Source organism: Macaca mulatta, chromosome 5 (assembly GCF_049350105.2).
Source record: "Macaca mulatta isolate MMU2019108-1 chromosome 5, T2T-MMU8v2.0, whole genome shotgun sequence".
Taxonomy (NCBI): Eukaryota; Metazoa; Chordata; class Mammalia; order Primates; family Cercopithecidae; genus Macaca; species Macaca mulatta.
The window spans coordinates 161494664-161515877 of NC_133410.1; the positions used below are offsets into that span (position 1 = coordinate 161494664).

At 37.8% G+C, this 21214-nt stretch overlaps 1 pseudogene across 1 annotated transcript; it reads left to right on the plus strand.

Annotated features, from left to right (window-relative positions):
- Positions 1–12039: 12039 nt before the first annotated feature.
- LOC144340855 (PSME3-interacting protein pseudogene) lies at positions 12040–15584 on the plus strand (annotated as a pseudogene). The gene has a single exon (XR_013417330.1). The product of XR_013417330.1 is annotated as a PSME3-interacting protein pseudogene (transcript).
- The last annotated feature ends 5630 nt before the right edge of the window (positions 15585–21214 follow it).

Genomic DNA, 21214 nt, shown 5'->3' on the forward strand with positions numbered 1-21214 from the left:
ACACTGATAATGTTACTGACGCTTATCCAATAGCATGTGAAACTAGAAGGTTCCTTAGAGATTATGTAACACATTTTTTTTACAGATGAAACTATCAAGGCTTCAAAATATGTTAAACTGACTTAGCCAACCCCCATCTCCAAATGTAATGCCACATGAGTATTTGCAACTATATACTTGAATTCCCCTTTAAATCCTGCCATTTCAACTGCATAATTAAATCAATGTGTCAAAAGTGTCAGGTTTCTTCTAAAGTTAATGTGTATTAAATATCTTCCCCATTGGGGGAAAAAAATCCATCTCCCTGCAAATGGCTTCATACTAGGTACATTGCAAAGTATGCAAGATGCCTGCCTGTCTCTCCACTGGCCTTTAACTTGCAGTATTCTGCAAAAGGAATCAGGTGAGCTTGGAAAGTGTTTTACTTTATATCATTATAAAGTAAAATGATATATATTGAAAAAAACTGAAGATAAATTTCTTCTAATCATGGAACTGTTAATTAAAAGAATAACGTAGCTACCTCAGAATGTGCCTATTCGCCTTTAGCTTTCACTGGAGATGACTGTAGTTGAGAAAAAGAAAAGTAAATTGTCTGAGTTGCTAGTTCCTTGCAGCATTCAAGTATAATTGATGCTAATTTTGTGAAGTACTACTTAAATAACTACTTGCAATTGCCCTAAATATCCTTTGCCAGTAGCTCTTTCTGTTTTTTCTTTTTTAACCTTTCAGTTTGCCTGAGAGAGTTGAAACTACCTGAAATCTTTGATCACTCAATTTTAACCAAATTTAGGCATTTCAAAAAATCGAATTCCCCTTTAAGACTACAAATTTTTTTTTTCTTTTTTTAGAGGGAGTCTTGCTCTGTCGCCCAGGCTGGAGTGCAGTGGCGCAATCTGAGCTCACTGCAAGCTCTGCCTCCCGGGTTCACGCCATTCTCCTGCCTCAGCCTCCCAAGTAGCTGGGACTACAGGCGCCCACCACCACACCCGGCTATTTTTTAAATATTTTTTTTAGTAGAGACGGGGTTTCACCGTATTAGCCAGGATGGTCTCAATCTCCTGACCTCGTGATCTGCCCCCCTCGGCCTCCCAAAGTGCTGGGATTACAGGCGTGAGCCACCGCACCCGGCCAAGACTACAAATTTTTACATCAGCTAAGACTATCCAGTTGTGAGGAGGCTATTTTCTGATCAGGAGACCAGTTGTATTTTGCGTTATTTCAAAGCTTTCCCAAGGTCACAGTTCCTTTACTATTTTTACAGTATAGCAGGACCTATTAAAATAGGACAAGGCAAACAATTTTTTTGAGGACTTTCATTAAATTCAGTTCTATGTTCCCACTTGAAGGTTTCCTGTTCAACAGGTTTCCCAGCATAAATGGGCCTTTATAATAAATTGTCAAGTGGTCACCATAATGTACAGGAAACTACAAAGTTCAGCTTTGTTTTCATGAAATAAAGTTTGACTCTTAGTAGTTTATGTATGTTAAGTGAGAACTGTTTGTTAGTCTGGTATCAGCTCTGGTAGGGAAAAAGGAGACTAGAAATACGAGGAAAGTAGGTCCAGTCTGAATACCATAACTCTACTCTTGTGCAGTTAGTTGGTTAGTATGCCATCAGAACTAAGAATTCTGGGTGTTTTAAACAAGAGAAACTGTTCCACAAGAACCAAAACCACAGTTTTGTTTGGGTCCAAGCTAAGCTTTACCATAAACTCTGTCAAAGATTGCATGAATTGTTGATTCATAAGGAAGATGTAAGAGGAACAGGATACCATTTTGTTGATTTTAAAAGTAACTTTCTATGACTAACGACTTCCATATCACTTTCCCTTTGGTACAGGTGTATATGTTCATATAAATAACTTACGGGTGAAATGTACACCTAGCTGGTATAGGGCACATAGGAAGAAGAACGTAAGCCACATACATCTCACTACATCTTGGAGCTTTGATTATTGACGTTCTATTAACAGCAAACTGTAAAAACTTTTTTTTTTCCAAATGAGTGTAAAGCATTATAGAGTAGTGAGAGGAAAGGTTACTTTAATCTTGCTGGCCTTCCTGAAAAGTTTTTAAATTATGAAGCCTTAGAATAATGAATAAAGTACTCAAGATAAATTATTTATATATGCTACTTTACTGTTATTCTCTTCCTAAATGATTTCTGATTCTACGTTAGGAAGCTTTTTATAAAAACTGCCTAAGGCTTTAGGCAGATAATTATTCTTTCCTTTGAGGAATATATACTTATTATGACTAGACATTCAGCTCTTAAGAAAGGCATAGGGTAGGCTGTCTTCTTCACCCTGTATCCCCAACTCCTTGCATAGTTTTCTTTCTTGAGACAGAGTCTCACTCTGTTGCTCAGGCCCAGCTAAGTTTTGTGCGTTTAGTAGAGATGGGATTTCACCATGTATATCAGGCTGGTCTCAAACTCCTTCAGTATACGTAGTTCTGCCCGTATCAGCTTCCCAAAGTGCTGGGATTACAGGCGTGGGCCACTGTGCCAGGCTTCCTTGCATAGTTCTTAATTCAAAGGAGTCATGTATAAAAATTTTTTTGTTTTTGATCCAAAATTCAAATGCAGAAAAATATTAAGTGCTTGCACTGCAATTTCATTTGAATGAGTTACAAAAGAGGCAGTATACTTATAACTTACTCTAAATTAATGTCAGGATGTTACCTAAGACATTAGGATGTTTACAGAAGAGTGACCAGTTTTTAAAATTAGACAAATCACCATGTTGCAACCATGACTAAAATAATTGATTCACACAGATGGCCAATGGATGCCAATATCATTAGGTGAGAGATTAATGGAAAACAGACTATTTCCATAATACCAAAGTATTACCCTACAAATGGCTCAATTTGAAAGGGGAAAAAGTACCATTAATAAGAAGAGATTTGTGCTTACAACCTAAACTGTGATCAAATTTAAAATCATGAATAATCGTAATCATTGTGCCTTAGTTATAATGAGAGATAAATTACACAGTATCACATATTTCTGCTGGAATTGTTCAGTCTGCAGTGAATCAAGTATTTTACCTTAAATTCCAGTGTGCAGAAGATACAGGGGGTTAAGGAATAAGTTAAATGTTACCAAGAAAAATCAACTGGACAAATCCAGAATCTGAGACATTCTACAACATAATTGTCTTGGTCTCTTCAAAAAGTCCATCACAAAAGAAAAAAAAAATAGTAATACCGTTAGAAAACAAAAGATTTGAGATCATAATTCAAAGAAAGTAGCTATATAAGACATTTGGAGGAACAACTGAGTCACTTGAGTGTGTATTTGACACTGCTAGGAACTTTTTTTTTTTAGGTATGATATTATATTGTGGTAATGTAGGGGAACAGCTTTATTGGGAATGCATGCCTAAACTGCTGAAAGCCAAAGTGGCATGATGTCTGCAGTTTACTTTTAAATGACTCAGCAAAAATACATTCATATGTATTCACATATATAGAGAGAAAGATGTCAAAGAAAATATGGCAAAATGTTAGCAATTGTTGAGATAAGTGGGTAGATACGTGGGGTTCCATAGTAATAGTCTTTTACATTTTCTTTTTAAAAATGTTTTTCACAATAGCATTTTTTTGTTAAAAAGGATATTTGGTCCAGAAAGGCAGTAGGACCCACTAAATCTTTCCTCTTGCACCAGGGTTGCAATCAGAGGCTTTTCTTGGTATAGACAGTGACACCACTTGCTCCACTCCTAGAAATACTAGAATTTCTCCTCTAGCATGGGAGATGATTTGTATTTGGAAACAGAAATTCAAGTAAGCATAAAGTTGAGCAGTTTGTCAGTAAAGAGTACAGGACAAGTGAAGAGGCAGAAATAGTTTAGGATAGGACTATGTAAAAAAGTTCCATATAGGAAAACATGCATTCACTAAACTAGACCTTTTTCTCTTGTTTTTCTCCTCAGCCCATTTCCAAATTGAAGCTTTTCAAAAAACTTACTATATTTACTACAGGCATGTGCCACCATGCCCAACTAATTTTTGTATTTTTTGTAGAGATGGGTTTCGCCATGTTGCCCAGGCTGGGCTCAAACTCCTAGGCTCAAGCGATCGTCTCGCCTCAGCCTCCCAAAGTGCTGGATTACAGGTATGAGCCACTGTTCCCGGCCCCAAATTAATGCTTTCTAAATAGCTATTTGAAAGTTCAAGGGAAGTTAAATTCAAAAACAAAACACTAGCTTTCTTTTAGCCTAATAAGGATAGTTTTTTACTGTCTCAGTTTTTTTGCCGTCTTGTAAATAAGCATATACTACTAATCTGTACTATAGATTTTTTTAAATGAAGCTGCTAAGAGCTTTATTTACTATAACAAGACTGCTTAAAAATAAGTATTTATACATTAGTAATTTTTTAATAATGGTTATTTCCAATCCAAAAATATATTTTATGAGATGGCCATGTTTTCCCTAATTCGTACTTCTAAAACTAATAAAATTGCTTAACTCTTTAAAGCATTCCTCAAATAAGTAATGGATATCTATTTATATTGTTCTCAAATTCTCTTTTTCCTATTTCCCCACCCCATCTCAGATAAGAACAAAGAAAATCCTATGGATTAAAATTTTCTGACTAGTTTGTATCAATAACAGAAGTAGCAAAAAGCCCAGGCAATGTTTGGAGAATTGAGTTTTAACCATGGCAATGGTTACTATATAATCACTAGTACTATCGAGTGAGTTTTTTTTAAAAATGTAAGTTTAAATAGTCATGAGTATTTGCTGAATGACCGCTCAGCTTGCCTGTGTTGACTTTCATTCACCACCTGATTCCACTAACACCTTGAAGAGGGTCAGATGATTCCTGAAGTGGGCACTAACAATTTCTTTCTTCTCAAAATTTTGTTTCTCTGAAAAGGCTCACCATATTTTCTCTGTGAAGCTTAGTTAGCATTTTTCTCCAATGAAGCCAGCCATAAAATGAGAAGAAAAAAAAATTCGTTAGAAATAGCAAATGAACAGCTATGTCTAATGACAAAATTTTGTGTGTGTCTATAAGAGACCTTGCCTAAACTCACAATGGAAAGGCAAGTATTAAAGCTTCATAGTAGGCTGTGGCCCTAACTTGCCCCTTTGTCCTTTTAAAAAAAATACAATGACATACTAAGAGGCTGTTGTGCTGTCTTCGAGTTTTCAAGCTTTTGGAGTCACTATTTATGCTTATGACTAGAGCAATGAAAACAAGTCTTTTTTCCCCAAACACAAGTAGCTTCAGTCCAAGCCACTCCAGACTTCCTTGCCAGTGACCTCAACACTGACCTTGATTTATTCTAGGAAGAACTCTGCCTGTTTAGTTCTTTTAGCTCATTTTTTTTTGTGTGAATTCCCGTTCACTAGTAGTGAACTAACTTCAACGATTAATTTCATTTCTAGTCTGCTGACTTTTCATTATTATGATTTTGTTTTTCCTTACAGTAGCCTCTTTGGAATCCTGTACACCTAGCTTATGGAAACGCTTTAGCCCAAGCAGTGACAGAGCCAGGTAATTGTCTTATCAAGGCTATAGTTAGTCTTGTTTAAAAGCACGCATCCCCATCTCTTTGGTGTAGCCCTAAAAGAAGTGGAGGATCAAAGCTACATGCTTCGATTCTCAGTCCTCTTTGCCTGATTACTTTATCAAATTTCTGAAGAAAGAACTCAGTCCATCCCTTTTCTTCCCAAACCATGACAAAGCTGGAGTTGTTTTTCAGTCCAACACTGAGCCACATTGCTCTGGGTCGAACATCAGCATGTCTTCTGAAAGGTTTCGCTTAATTGATCTGTACAAGTCTACATTTCTTGGGTTCACCTAAAATCTTACGATACCTGGCTGTTCCCTTCATGCACTCTTGCATCTTAACTCACTGGTACTATCAAGTAGGTTATTTTTTAAATATAAGTTTAAATGGTCATGAGTATTTGCTGAATGACCGGTCAACTTACCCATGTTGGCTTTTACCACGTGATTCCATTAACACCTTGAAGAGGATCAGGCTTCAAAGAGCTTGGATCTAGATTTGCTTCTGGCCCATAGAAGCCTCTTGAGGGCAAGAACTGTTTTGAACATGTTTGTAGCCCTCCTCGTGCTTTGCACATAATGGTCACTCAGTGTTTTCAATAATGATAATTAGCATTGCTGGGGCACTTAGCCTTCAATGACTGGAGGCCCACTGGTAACATTTGCTGGTGATGAAAATCACGAGCAATGTGAAAATATGTTGACTACTAACTGCTGTCGAGCCTTGAAGATAAATACTACAAAGATGTGAAGTTGAATAAGACAGGCTTGCCCTTAAACTTTTAGGTTTAATGGGGAGAAAGTTCTTACAAATCATAAGGAACGAATGGTCAGGAGAAGGGAGGGATCAGTATGGAGAACATACGATTAGTGGTTGAGGATGGAAGCAGCCAGCCTTCAGCTCCAGACTGGAATGTCTTAATTCTGAGCACTTGTGTTTGTTGGGTGGAGAAGAGGGCATTTTACCATTCTACCATGGCAGCTAGGTCAGTGAAGATGGTCCTATCCATGTTGCCAAACTAAATCTCACATAAATCTTAAATATAGTACAATATTATTTCTGTGGAGCCTTTGAATCTTAATACCTTTTTTTCCCCCACCAGACATTTTAACATAGAATGCTTGACTCCTTTTTCCCCAGTGGCACTAGAATATATTTGGACAGTTGAAGTGGCAGAATTCGACTGAAGCTTCTAGGTCATTAGAGTCATTGTTGGCTAGAACATTTAGCAATTTATATGACCGTAGTTTTGATTTAGAGGTCAGCCTAACTACTGCCATTTTTTAGAAGGAAAATAAATTAATAGCTAGTTAGCCTACCTGTTCAAGTGTGTGGATTCTAACTACAGGCACACAAGGACTGGGTTGCATGGGTGTTTCAAGGTTACCTAGGGGAGACAGAGTCTACAAACACAGCTTTCTGGAATTGGAAGGCAATTCTGGTAGGGAAGTTCTTTTTTTTTTGAGACTCTGTTGCCCAGGTTGGAATGCAGTGGCACGATCTTGGCTCACTGCAGCCTCCGCCTCCTGGGTTCAAGCAATCCTCCTGTCTCAGCATCCTGAGTAGTTGGGATTACAAGGTGCCCGCCACCATGCCCAGACAATTTTTTATATTTTAGCAGAAACAGGGTTTCACCATATGGTCAGGCTAGTTTTGAACTCCTGACCTCAGGTGATCCACCTGCCTTGGCCTCCCAAAGTGCTGGGATTACAAGTGTGAGCCTCTGTACCCAGCCTGGTAAGTTCCTTATTATAGCATCTATTTTTGCAATCTAATGAAGAAGAAATTGACTGATTGTGACAGAGAATACACACGCATACACATAAAATGTGTCTCCCTTGGTTATCTCAAGAACTTTAGCTAAAAGTAGAATAGTATATGACTTTTGTTAAAAACCTTGATGTCAATAAAAAACTGAGGATAAGTCATAATTTCCATGGGCCCCTTTCTCCCTTTATGTTCTGTCTGTGCTCCAGCCTTCTGGGTTAGCCCTCTGATTTCTTCATGGTGCCCCTACCCAGCGTGCTGCACAGGACAAAGGGCTGTCAATCATTGTGAACACGAAATGTGAGACAGGTCTCAGTCCATTTAGGAAGCTTATTTTGCCAAGGTTAAGGACACACCCATGACACAGCCTCAGGAGTTCCTGATGACATTTGTCCAAGGTGATCAGGGCACAGCTTGGTTTTATACATTTTAGGGAGACATGAGACACCAATATATGTAAGATGTACATTGGTTCGGTCCAGAAAAGCAAGACAAGTCGAAGCAGTGGGGGCTTCCAAGTCATAGGTAGATAAGAGACAAATGGTTGCATACTTTTGAGTCTCTGATTAGTCTCTTACTCAATATACAATTTATGTGTGAGGGTGGGTATAGGAATAGTCACATGCCTTAGTCTGGCTTAGTGAAACAACAGGGCAAAGGAAGCCATCAGATATGCATTTGTCTCACATGAACAGAGGGATGATGACTTTGAGTTCTGTCTGTCCTTTGTCCACAAGGGATTTCCTTGTGTGCAAATGTGTGGGAGGTATGTAGCTTTTTAATCTGTGTAGCTATCTCATTTAGGAATAGCACGAGAGGCAGATTTGCACAACAACACATTTTCCAGCTCAACTTTTCTCTTTGGCTTAGTGATTTGGGGGTCTCAAAATTTATTTTCCTTTCACATTTCCCCCTTTTTCTTTTTAAAATCTTTCAGATAAAGCATTTTAGAAGAAAATTAGTCTCTGGTCTCAGGTTTTATCTAATCTCTCATGGCTAAGATGGTTCATTCCTAGATGGGTAGGTCCCATGTTATTAGGAAAGCTCATTTTTAGCAGGTTGTGAAGCCTCACATCCTACAAAAAGAAAACAGGGGGAGGAAGGGAGAAAATAACAAAAAACAAATGAGGATCTTGGGAAATCAGTATAGGCCATATTATTCTGAAGTCTGTACATTAGTAGGCAGCAGGTATAAAAGTGGTTTATGGATGTAAATAGGTCACTGTTATTTTCTTCTAAAGTTATAGCTTCGGTTTTCATGGCTTTAAGAAAGTACAGCTTAATTTTTAGTGATTTCAAATCAGGAAAAATAGGAACAAAAGGAAAAGAAAGAAACAATTGAAAACATTATTTTGGAGACTTGTAGCCATTAAAAATTTTATAATTCAGTCCAAACTGTAGAAAATAATAAAAAGGGAAAAACATTAGGCAAGACTAGAATCTAATAACAGATGTACTGCAGTTTATTTTGAAATGTAATTCTTTCTCCAGTCCCATTTTCACTAAAGATACATCAAAGACAAATTCATTTACAAAATAAGTTTTAGTCTTATTATACTTCGCTGGAGTATTTGCATAAAGTCAGCATGGATAATTGTTTGCCATATAGGCTCCTATTTTTTTTTTTAATTGGCTTTGCTGGAACTTTATTCCATAAGGAATCTCAGATTCAACTTTAATGCCTTAAGTGCCTGCAAAAATTGTATTAATTGGGTGAATTCCTCACCTTGAGGTCCCAAGAAAACCTGGGGCTCCTGGGCCTGTCTGAAAGTGACATTCTTTACTTACCACAGGGACTGTGTAGACAGGGTATGAGGCCAGCTTTCCCAAGGGGCTTTTATTGGCCCTATAAGTCAACTTTGATTCCTTAAAGGAGACTGTTTATATCTGAAAGCATGCCATTCCAGTCAAAACCAGTGATTCCAATTGTGTCCTGTTACAAAAGAAAACATTGTTATTGAACTTATGCAAATAAGTCTATTGTCATATGTTAAGAATTCAGCTAGTTTCCAAATTTTGGAGAAATTAGAATTATGCTCCAAATTTTGTTTATAGGAGTATACTTAATTGTTAAAAGCTATAAAAAGCTCAATAGTTTTCTTGGCTCTGAAAAACAAAGAATCAGCAATGTTTTAAGCAAAAAAATCATAAAAGAATTACTTCAGTCTTCTATTAGTTCAGTCCTGCAGTTAACTCCTGTTTGGCTTGATATTCATGAACATTTCAGCTCTCCATGAGAGTCTCGGGAGGTTTTCCTCTATTCTAGTGTTGCAATACCCAAAGTTATCAGAAACCTGCATTCAAAAGCACCTGTCAGAGTCCTATAGCTGATTATAAAACCAACTTTAAAAAAGAATAAAAGTAAAACAACTCTGGATGACAAAAGTCTTAGAACAATCATAGTTAAAGACACAACTGACAAAGAAATTTGGTTACTTCTGTGGCACACAGTGACTTTACATAATAACCATAATTACTACCAATAATATATGCTAAGACATAACAGAATCACAGGAATTTCACACAATTCTGGAATACATACTAATAACACATTTATATAAATATAAACCACTTTCATATTTGACAATACTTCTTGTATGATTTTATTATATCAAATAAGCCAAATGCATCTCTTTTGACTTCAGGGGACTAACATAAAAAAATTAATGAGGACCAAAGTTAGAATTTGATTTTGGAGTTTGTCAAATATAAAAAATTTAAAACACTTGATATCACAAAATAGGATCACAGGTCATTGTAAAATAAGTCATTCATTTAGCCAAAGTGATAACTTAAAGATTACAAAAAAAAAGTTAAAACCTTTATTCTTTGAGAGAGGAAACTTAATTTCCCAAACATTAAGACTGAATAAAGACAGCATACGGCCAATTAAATTTGTTTTTCAAAATTTTGTAAACAACCTATAAAATTTTAACCATCTTGACCATAAGAAATAATTTCCACAAGCCTTTTATAACCTTTATACCTTTTATTAAGGAGCAAGCTAATGCACCAAGAAAACCTTGTCAATCTGACACAGAGGCCGATATGCTGGTCTTGCATTAGTGTGCCTTTGACATTAATAGTTAATTTATAGAGAAACTCACCTGACTTTATCTCTCAAAATCAGCCCTTACTCACTTGCCTGCCTCTTCTGTGATAGTCCCTGGCCTTGAGGAGTTGAATAGCTTTAATTTCTGGCCCTGTGTCTCATGAATACAATTTATTTTGATTGGCATCTTCTACTGGGTCTGAAGATGAGGCTTTAACTGCTGTCATTGTTTAAGATTTAGCAGGACTTGGTGTCCTTTTTAGACCAAGGAGTCAAAACCCTGTAACTTAACGGCATAAGGACTTTTAAAGCACATATAGAAAGCTAGACAGATATAAACGTAATAGCCTTAATTAAAAATATTTTTCAATTTTTCTAAGAAAAGCAAAACTTAATGATATCAAAATTATTTTGATAAACATAAAATCTGTTCGTTAGGCCAGTTACCCAAAGGTAAAAGAAAAGACCCTCTACAGTGCGTGCAAATGTTGGTTCCTCTGGGGAGTCCATTTAGATAACCATCAAGTCAAAACTAATGAAAAGGGTACTTGAATTAGTTAGACATAGGAAGTGTTTCCTAATTCATAGTGAAAATTTTCTGATTTGTAAAACAATTTAAAGCCAAGAGCACAGAATATTAGGTTGGAAGGAAGCATTTCCTTTAAGATAAAACATTTTTAGCATCAGGCCACAAAAAACAGTTGGAACCCAAAGAAATAAAACTTATGGGAGCTGAAAATGAGTGGAAGGATAGAGTTATCATTTTAGGCCTTTCAAATGGGGAGAGAAAGCTGAAAACAGAGAGATGCAATAAAAGTTTAAACTTTGGATTAAAAACATTAAAATATCTTGTAATTTTATTAATTGTAAATCAACACCTTGAGAAAATTTCATTGTTCTACCCAATTCTTTAGTATATAAATGTCTTTTTTTAAAAAAAAATCAAAACCCAATCTCTAGAAAGACCATTATAAACAATTTCCCTTAATTATAAACAACTTGATCATATACAAGTTTTTTCCATAAATCCTCTTGTTATGACTTACACAGACCATTCATGACATGCTTGGACTTTCTGGTTTGTCCTGAACATCCTTTTTTCTTAAACAAACAGTCATTTTATTCTAAGGCAGAAATCTACCATATAAAATTATTTCTCATTTAAATTATTTTCCTTTTAACCTTTCTTGTTGAAAATACCTGTTATATTTATAACTTCCTTTACCTTGCTTTTATTTACTGGTTACTTTTACCTTATTTCATAAATAACTTTTAAATAAACTTTGAATTAGACAAAAATTATTTTCCTTTAAATAAGAACACACTTCTTTTTTAGAAACAATATTTTCCTATATTTCTTTTAAAAATTGGAAATGACTCAGACATTTAATGAGTATCCATTATTTAACTTAATATAACTTTAGATTGTAACTTATATGACAAGTTTATTTACAAGGATTTATTCATTACATTTACCTAATTAATTTTTAAATTTTTACCCAGATTACTTATGAAAACTGTGATAGTTACCATTTAATGTTATTTCCCAGTTAATCATTTTTATAGTCTGTGAATTTCAGGTTTTCCTAAGTAAGAATCTTACAGTTAGATAAATATTTTCTTCCTTCCTTCCTTCCTTCCTTCCTTCCTTCCTTCCTTCCTTCCTCCCTCCCTCCCTCCCTCCCTTCCTCCCTCCCTTCCTTCCTTTTTGCCAATAACTCAGAATTTAGCTGTTTCCATTAACTGAACAATATTAAATGCCTTATTTATCAAATTTTGCACAAGCAAAGATAATTTTCCTTCATGCTGCATTCATAGCTTTATAACCCTCATGCCAAATTTTGACATCTAGCAGAGATAAATATGAAATCATTTTACCAATAAATTTAAACAATAATGTATGTTGACAATTCTGGAGCCATTTCTAATTTCTAGTTCATGAATGCCTTTAAAATCAGCTTATTTATTAAAGATTTACTTAAATTACATGAACTTGAAATAGCATTTGACTTAAAGTCTCTATTTTTTTCTGATAAGGTATTTGATTGAAAGCAACCTTTTTTCTTTAAGCCAATTAATTACACCTCTTTTATATATTTTTAGCAATGAAACATGTATGATATATAAATGTATAGATGTATTAGACACGCAGACAGAAGTAGATCTTATAGGTTCATAAGACCTTTTTTTACTTCTATTTTAGACTTCCAATTTCTTGGTAGCCTGTTTTATTACCCTAGGCAGTTGTCAGCTAGATAGCTCTAAATTTGTACATTAAAGGAACTCTTAGGTGAAAAATCAGATAGTTAAATTTACATCTAAAGGTACAGAGAGAAACAGTCTGATGAAAGTAGAGGGAGATTAAAAACAAATGAAAAAATCAAACATAAAATTATAGAAATCTATCATAGGATTATATAAGAAGACCAATTTTATTTAGATAGGTAGTTCTAAACTGGATCTCTGAGCTCTGGACTGAGCCCACACTGAATCCTGGGTCTCCAAAAATAGAATTATGAGGCTAAGACCACATGATGCTTTTACGGTGTATCCTCCTTTTTTTTTTTTTTTTTTAACAAAGACATTTCCCTAAGTGTCTAAACCATACTCTTACTTACTTTAAATGCCCAAGCGTAACCTCTGTTATAGTAACTATTTTAGTGAAAAAGAAGAAGAGGGAGAAGAGGGAGAAGGAGAAGAAGGAGAGGAGAAGAAGAAAAAGGAGAGGAGAAGGAGAAGGAGAAGGAGGGGGAGGAGAAGAAGAAGGAGAAGGAAAAGAAGGAGAAGGAGAGGAAGAGGAAGAGGAAGAAGAAAGGAGAAGAAGAAGGAGAAGGAAAAGAAGGAGAAGGAGAGGAAGAGGAAGAAGAAAGAAGAAGAAGAAGGAGAAGGAGGAGGAGAAGGAGGAGGAGAAAGAGGAAGAGAAGGAGAAGGAGGAGGAGAAGGAGGAGAAGAAGAAGAACCAGGTAACATAATACAAAAGCAAGGAGTTTAAGACCTGAGATGAACTTGTCTGTTTACACTCTTGGGATTCCATAAGGAAAAACAGAGGTTTCTCCCCAAAAGAGAGTCTGGCACCTTCTCTGTTTTCTTTAAGGAATGCCTGTTAGAAACTGACAGGCTGTTAGAAACTATTTTAGGTTCCTCATGCAGCAGAGGGTGGCAAGAAAAAGGAGAGACAGCAGAAACAAATGAAAACACAGATTCAGTCCACTGAGAAGAAAAAAAAACTTGCTAAAAACAAACAAACCAAGGTCCTAGGAGAGAAAAAAACAAAACAAAACATGATGGCCTTTAAAATACAGACACACACACATACAGACACAACACACACAAACACATCTTAGATGTTAGCTTTTAATTAAGCTTTTAACCATTAAGCTCCCTTAAAAAAATTCTTTTAAATCTCATTACCATATTTTAGCTAGGACACATTGCTGATATTTCAAAAGTAACACGAATACCAAACCAGAAAGGGCTTGATTTAGGAACCAAACCCAGGCTGATGTGATGGAAAAAAAAAGGGGCATAACCTTAGTTACCAAACTGCAGCATGAGGTGACAGCCATTGCTCTTTTAGTTTGGCTTGGCTAGTAAAAAAACAAACAAACAAAAAAAGTGGCCTTGTTATATAATTAAAGCCCTTTAGGTAATCTAAACAAAAAATCTTTCCCTTTTTTTCCTTTTGCTGGCCGTTTTTTCTTTTTCCCTTTTTTTCTTTTTCAGTTGTGGGAATTTAGCCAATTCAGAGGCCTTGTTCCCCACAATTTGGACTTTCCTTTGGATTTCCTCAAGGCCGATAGAGTTGGTCAAACCCAATGGGAAAAAATAAAATAAAATTAAATTAAATTAAAATAAAAACAAACAAGCAACAAGAACAAAAACAGCTAAGCAAATCAAACAGTTGCACAATTTATGTGATTACTGAGTACTCTAATGGTAAGGAGAAATTAAGACCAGCTGGTTGTGAATCTTAACTTTAGCTAAGACAGAACCCTGATTCAGCTACTTACCTAAGAATGGGTCTCAGGCTGAAGACTGCTCTCTACCATCCTAGAAGCAGGAAAAATCTCAAATTGTTTTGAAGTCAGCTCAGACTCCACAAAAGAGTTACCTGCCTTCCACTGTCATGGAAGTAGGAAAACTTGCCCTCCTTGTTGGAAGCAAGTGAAACTCCAGAAGAGGGGTTGTACAGCCAAGTAAACTTTAGATCTTGACCAAATTTGGGGAGATCAGGGATTCTCTAAACGGGAGGTTCCCAGGCCTCAGCCAAGTATCTTATTGGTTTGAGTCATAAAGATAGCTCAAGCTGGTACTAAGCATGAATAAGAAATTTGTCAAAGGTCAGGGGAACCTCCACTCAGAATCCCTTTGTGGTTGTCAATTGTGAACCCAAAATATCTGAGACAGGTCTCAGTCAACTTAGAAAGTTTATTTGGCCAGGACTTTATAGTGGTGATTGGTTGTTTCATTATGGATGGAGGGGATGATGGTAACCTTATTATCAAAAAGAGGTTCGTGTCTGAGGCAGAACTAGATGAACGGCGCAAAAGGAGGAAAGAAGAATGGGAGAAAGTTCGAAAACCTGAAGATCCAGAAGAATGTCCAGAGGAGGTTTGTGACTCTTGATCTCTATATGAAAGGCTACAGGAACAGAAGGACAGGAAGCAGCAGGAGTATGAGGAACAGTTCAAATTTAAAAACATGGTAAGAGGCTTAGATGAAGATGAGACTAACTTCCTTGATGGGGTTCCTCGATAGCAGCAACTAATAGAAAAGCAAGGAAGAGAAGAAGAACTGAAAGAACTGAAGAAATACAGAAATAACCTCAAGAAGGTTGGAATTTCTCAAGAGAACAAGAAGGAAGTGGAAAAGAAACTGACTGTGAAGCCCATAGAAACCAAGAACAAGTTCTCCCAGGCGAAGCTTTTGGCAGGAGCTGTGAAGCATAAGAGCTCAGAGAGTGGCAACAGTGTGAAAAGATTGAAACCGGACCCTGAGCCAGATGACGAGAATCAGGAGTCCTCATCCTGCAAGTCTCTTGGAAACACTTCCCTGAGTGGCCCCTCCATCCACTGCCCCTCTGCTGCAGTCTGTATCAGCATCCTCCCAGGCCTGGGTGCTGACTCTGGGAGCAGCGACTCCGAGTCCAGCTCAGACAGCAAAGGCACCATCAATGCCACCAGAACGATTGTCTGCTCCGTCTTCTGAACCAACACCTTCCTCGAGGCCCCCTAGTTTCTCTGTCCTTACACAGGGAGCTCCTCCCCAAGGGTAGATCAGACCGTTCGTGCTGCCTACAGACATTACATCCCTCAAAAAAAAAAAAAAACCTCCTTTTCCTGCATCCTGTGCACAACATGACATTTTTAACCAATCCAAAAATTTGCCAGAATCCACCTGTGGCCCAAATCATGTTTGTTTTCTCTTTCTACTCCAGTGTAGATGACCAAACCTGTCCTGCTGCCACTTTCCTCAATGATACTGGGAAGAGGGCAAGGCCCAGCCAAAGTTCCACTAAAAGTGCCCTAGGAGAATAGGCACTGGCCGACCTGCCAAAGGGTTTGGGATTTATTGCTTTCTGGTTTTTTCTTTTCCCCAACAGCACAAAAAAGTAAGGGCAGTTATTGGACAGGTGTTATTTAAACATTCTATTGTAGATAAATGTGTTGTTTGGTTCTACTGCATTGTGGAGCATGCGGGGGAAGAGAACTGACCCAGGTGATGAAATGGAGCCCTTCCCTGGAACTAACCAGTCCTTGATGTTGTGTGACTAAGTAAAGATGATAAACCTCATCTGCTGGGGGTGTCACTTCACACTCGGCATGCATTGTGAAAGCTTTCCGTACCCTTGGTCATTCCCTCTCCCCTCTCTATCCAATCCCATTTATGCAGGAAGGGAGTGCTAACAAGAATGCTTCCATCTCAAACCTTTTCTCTGCCTGGGAAATCATTTTATGTTGGTTTTTGAAATAAAGGATTTAGTTTAAGATTCTAAAGTTTAGAAGAAAAAAAAAGTTTATTTTTGCCAAGGTTAAGGACACACCCATGACATAGCCTCAAGAGGTCATGATGACATGACATGTGCCTAGGGTGGTCAGGGCACAGCTTGGTTTTATACATTTTAGGGAGACATGAGACATCAATCAATATATATGTAAGATGTACATTGACTCAGTCCAGAAAACTGGAACAACGAGAAGCACGGAGGGGCTTCCAGGTCATAGGTAGATAAGAGAGAAATGGTTGCATTCTTTTGAGTCTCTGATTAACTTTTTACTGAATACACAACTTACATGTGAGGGGGCGTACAGGAATAGTCACTTATACCTTAGTCTGGCTTAGTGAAACAAAAAGGCAAAGGAAGCACAGATACGCATTTGTCTCACATGAGCAGAGGGATGACTTTGAGTTCTGTCTGTCCTTTGTCCACATGGAATTTCCTTGTGTGCAAACTGTGAGGGAGATATGTCGCTTTTTAATCTTTGTAGCTATCTCATTTAGAAACAGAATGCGAGGCAGGTTTGCTTTTCTCTTTGGCTTAGTGAAATGGGGGTCCCAAGATTTATTATCCTTTCGTACCATCAAGGGACTTCTGTAGACTCTGTACATGAGTAGGGGGATCACCAGAGACCCTCTTTTTATGAGTTCCTGTGCAATGGAGCTGCTGGGGTAGGATTAATTTCTCTGCCTTCTTCCCTTGCCATAGACAATGTTTAACCTGATTATGCTCTGCAGGCAAGTAGCCACCCTTGGATATTAATCTCCTTATCAAATAAGATAAACTGTGAAGAAGGCATGCCGTAAAGAAGGGAATGTGAAGCTAGAAAATATGTTCGAATCTGTCATGGGAAGCATGGAGGGAGACATGAAGATGTGTGGACATCTAGTATTTTCTCTGCTCTCCCTTTTCCATGGTCCTTTAACATTTTCAATTCTCCAGAAAAGAAAAATTGTATATTGTTTTTGTGAAGCCATTTCCAGCATGAAAACAATTCCATTTGACAGTGTAAACTGTCCTGTGCTTAGCTGTGTGCTTGCCCTGCACTCCCTCCCTGCCCCCAACCGTGTGAAACAGACGCTTGCAGTGACACTGCCCATCAATCACCCCACAGGAAGCAGGGCACAATTCAAAACCCCAAAATGCAGAAACTTGTTCACCTGTGCCTTCCGCACAGTGGTAGGGTAGGAAGCCTAGGGTATTACTTGGAAAATCAGCAACATTTCAAGACAGATTAAGTGTAAACTTATTCTGGCATAGTTTTGAGAAATCACCACCAATTGGACACATTGTAATGTACAGATAATTTTTCTTCTTTTTTACTATCTAATTTACAATTTAATATCTAACATACAAAAGTTGATCAAAGGCACAAAAACACTAGAAAAAAGGTTGAATATTTAATACCAACCCTTCTGAGTTAATTGCCAGATCCTTGTTTTTCAGTAGGAGGCCAGCAAGTTAGGAGTTAAGATGAAAGGAGTCCTAGATTTAACCCCAAAAGACCCCCCTTCAATTTTAGCCAGGTCAGGCCCACAAAGAGATGTAGATGTAAACTGATTATGATGCTAAGTGTTTGACAGGGATCCTCTTTGTGTCCAAGGCCAGTCAAAACTTGAATAATGGTATTTCCAACAAAAAGCTTGCCCCCTTTGCTTTTTAATGGTCCATTTTAATTATTTCTATAAATCTGCTTGAGAAATATTAAGATTCGGATTGTTGTGGACTGGTTTATTATTTGCTACCATACCCAAAGTATTTACCTTCTTATTATAGAAGCTTAGTGCAAAGAACTGTCCAGAGCTAGTTCACTAAACTAAGCACACACTGGATTTCCAAGGGGAACAGAAAGGGCTTTACCAATTGCTAAGTCACCAACATGTCCCTTTGCCCATCTTTCTATGTCCTACAAAGACTTACGTGGGATGTGCACATAGCACTTCCCCAGGGAAACACACACACACACACACACTCACACTCTCCAATATTGTTGATTCACTGGGTTTGTTTGGAGACTGCTTAAACTGTGTGTGTTATGGTTTCAAATTACTGTTTGCTCTTCTAACTTCTTAGTAGGGTAAACAATTTGAAAATAGTTTGAACCCATAGCAAAAGAAACTGGCATCTGACAAATTCTTTAACTTAATTCCTCTTATTAAGACTCACATACTTTTTTCTGGTGATAAATAATGGAAAGAAATGAAAGGTTTTGATGTTATATTTTACAGCTATTTCTCTCCTCAAGGTTTGAATGTTATAACAGCCAGACCCTACACAAACAGCAAGCAGTCTTCTAAGCACTGAATCAACTATAAACTAAAAAGAGCTCTAGCTGGAGGTTTTCTGGGTAAAAGCTCGGTGATGTCTACAGTTTTTTTTCCTTAGTCTCCTCTTCCATCTCCAGCCTCCAAAACACACACACACACACACACACACACACACACACACACACACACGAAAAACAAAGGGACAATTTGCTCTAAGGAAATACAATATAGATAGGCAGGCATGAGAGTCATCACATTATCTTACTACCTCATTCCTGTATGTTGGGTAAAGGTTGTCTTTAATCTCTCCTACTTTCAAACAAATCAGGCACTACTGTTGACAAAATACCCTTATTTACTTCTGGCAAGGCAAATGTCATTGATGCTACATTAGATACTAACACCACATGTGGAAGCATTTTCTATTTTAAATTTTCAACCCTGTCTTTACAAAAAATACAAAAGTTAGCTGGGCATGGTGGCACGTGGCTATAGTCCCACCTACTTGGGAGGCTGAAGTGGGAGGATCAGTTGAGCCCAGGAGGTTGAGGCTGCAGTGAGCAGTAACCACGCCACTGTACTCCAGCCTGGGTGATGGAGCAAGACCCTGTCTCAAAAAAAAAACTTCAAAAATCACTACCTAGCATTCAGAAAAATATTTCTCCCTTTCTCCCTCTTCTCCTTCTTAATGATCAGAGCCTAGTCATAACTTACAGTATTTAAAGGCAAGTTTCCATTTAAATTTGTTAGCCTTCAAAAATGAAGTATTGGCTGAGTAGTGGCTCACATCTAAAATCCCAGCACTTTGGGAGGCCAAGGCAGGAGGATTGCTTGAGGCCAGAAGTTACAGAATAGCCTGGGCAACATTGTGAGACCCTGTCTCTATTAAAAAAATAAAAAAATAAATTTAAAAATCAGAAATAAAGTATTATTTTTTCAGTTCAAAAGTTGTTTGGGGCCAGACACAGTGGCTCATGCCTGTAACCATGACACTTTGGGAGATGAGGTGGGAGGATGTTTGTGTCACTGTACTCTAGCCTGGGCAACAGAGTGAGACTATTATCTCAAAAAAAAAAAGTTATTTGGAAAATTGCCAATAAGGTATTTGATACAAATTTGCATTTTATGGTAACAGTAACAATTCTGCTGATTTTATTTTACACTTGCCACCCTTTGAAGGAAGCAAGGTCAGAGGGTTGGCAAGCCTTTGCATTTGTCTGCAAATCTATTTAACTATAATGTGGACAGAGTTTGTTTGTTTCTGCAGTTTCCAATTTTAAAAGGCAAAAACAGCCAGGAATCTTAATACTGAACAACTGATCTAATCAAGTATATATTTTAAGAAAAATAATGATTAAAGATTAAGTAAAGATCTCAGTCTGTATCCTAGAGGGCCCATGAAGTCAGCTCATGTAGGCTTACTCCTTAAGCAAATACTAAAAGTCTGTTTTACATGGATTCTGAAATTTGATTCATTTTGAAGGCTTTGTTTAGTTGTTCCTAATGACAGATTGAAATACAAAATACGTGATGTAGGAGAAACTAAAAGCCTCTGGGCCAAGGAGGCAGAAACCATAAGAATCAAAATAAACTGGGTGTAGGAAATACAGCATTCTGGAAAGGGCAACCCAGGGAGAGCGAAGAGCAAGCTGCCAATGGAATCAGGAAAACACAGTTCTTCTGCAGGGCCTGGTACCAGTGCCTGGTACAGACCCATTTTCTGGGCCACACTGAGTTATCTAACACACTTTCCGGGAGGTCTGGCCTCATTGGAAAACTGAGAGCTGGTCACACTGTCCACTGCTCAAGAGCCCTGCAATTCCAGCAGTGCCACCTCCAAGCCACGAATGCCAGTGGCTGGGCAGACTTTGGGCACACTGGGCTCCAGGAGCCTTTCCAGCCTTACTCAAAGGCTGGTTGGCACGTTTTGGGGATACAGATGGACAATCAGTATATTAGTAGACGAAGAATAAATTGTCTTCTAGACTTGCAGCTTTAGATCCAATCCATCAAGATAAGAACTCTATTTAAGAGTTGTGCCATGCTTCACTGAAGCACTTTTTGACCATGTCCTATGTACAATTTGAAAAATAAGAGTCAAAATAGGCCAGGCACGGTGGCTTACGTATATTAATCCCAGCACTTTGGGAGGCTGAAGTGGGTGGATCACAAGGTCAGGAAATCGAGATCATTCTGGCCAACATGGTGAAACCCCATCTCTACTAAAAATACAAAAATTAGCTGGGTGTGGTGGTGCACACTTGTAATTCCAGCTACTTGGGAGGCTGAGGCAGGAAAATCGCTGGAACCCGGGAGGTAGAAATTGCAGTGAGCTCAGATCGCTCCACTGCACTCCAGCCTGGCAACAGAGTGAGACTCCGTCTCAAAAACAAAAAAAGAGTCAAAATAAGCAATGACATATTCAGGGGCAGTACACCCCACTGCTTGAGTGAAATGGGACACATCCAATTGTGGAAGATAAACGTAGGATGCTGCCAGATTGTCAGACTGAAGAATGCTGCCTTCTTCCTGGAGGAACACATGGGAATCTGCAGAAGGTTTTGAAGAGGTAGGTAATGTGATGAAATCAGACTTTTAAA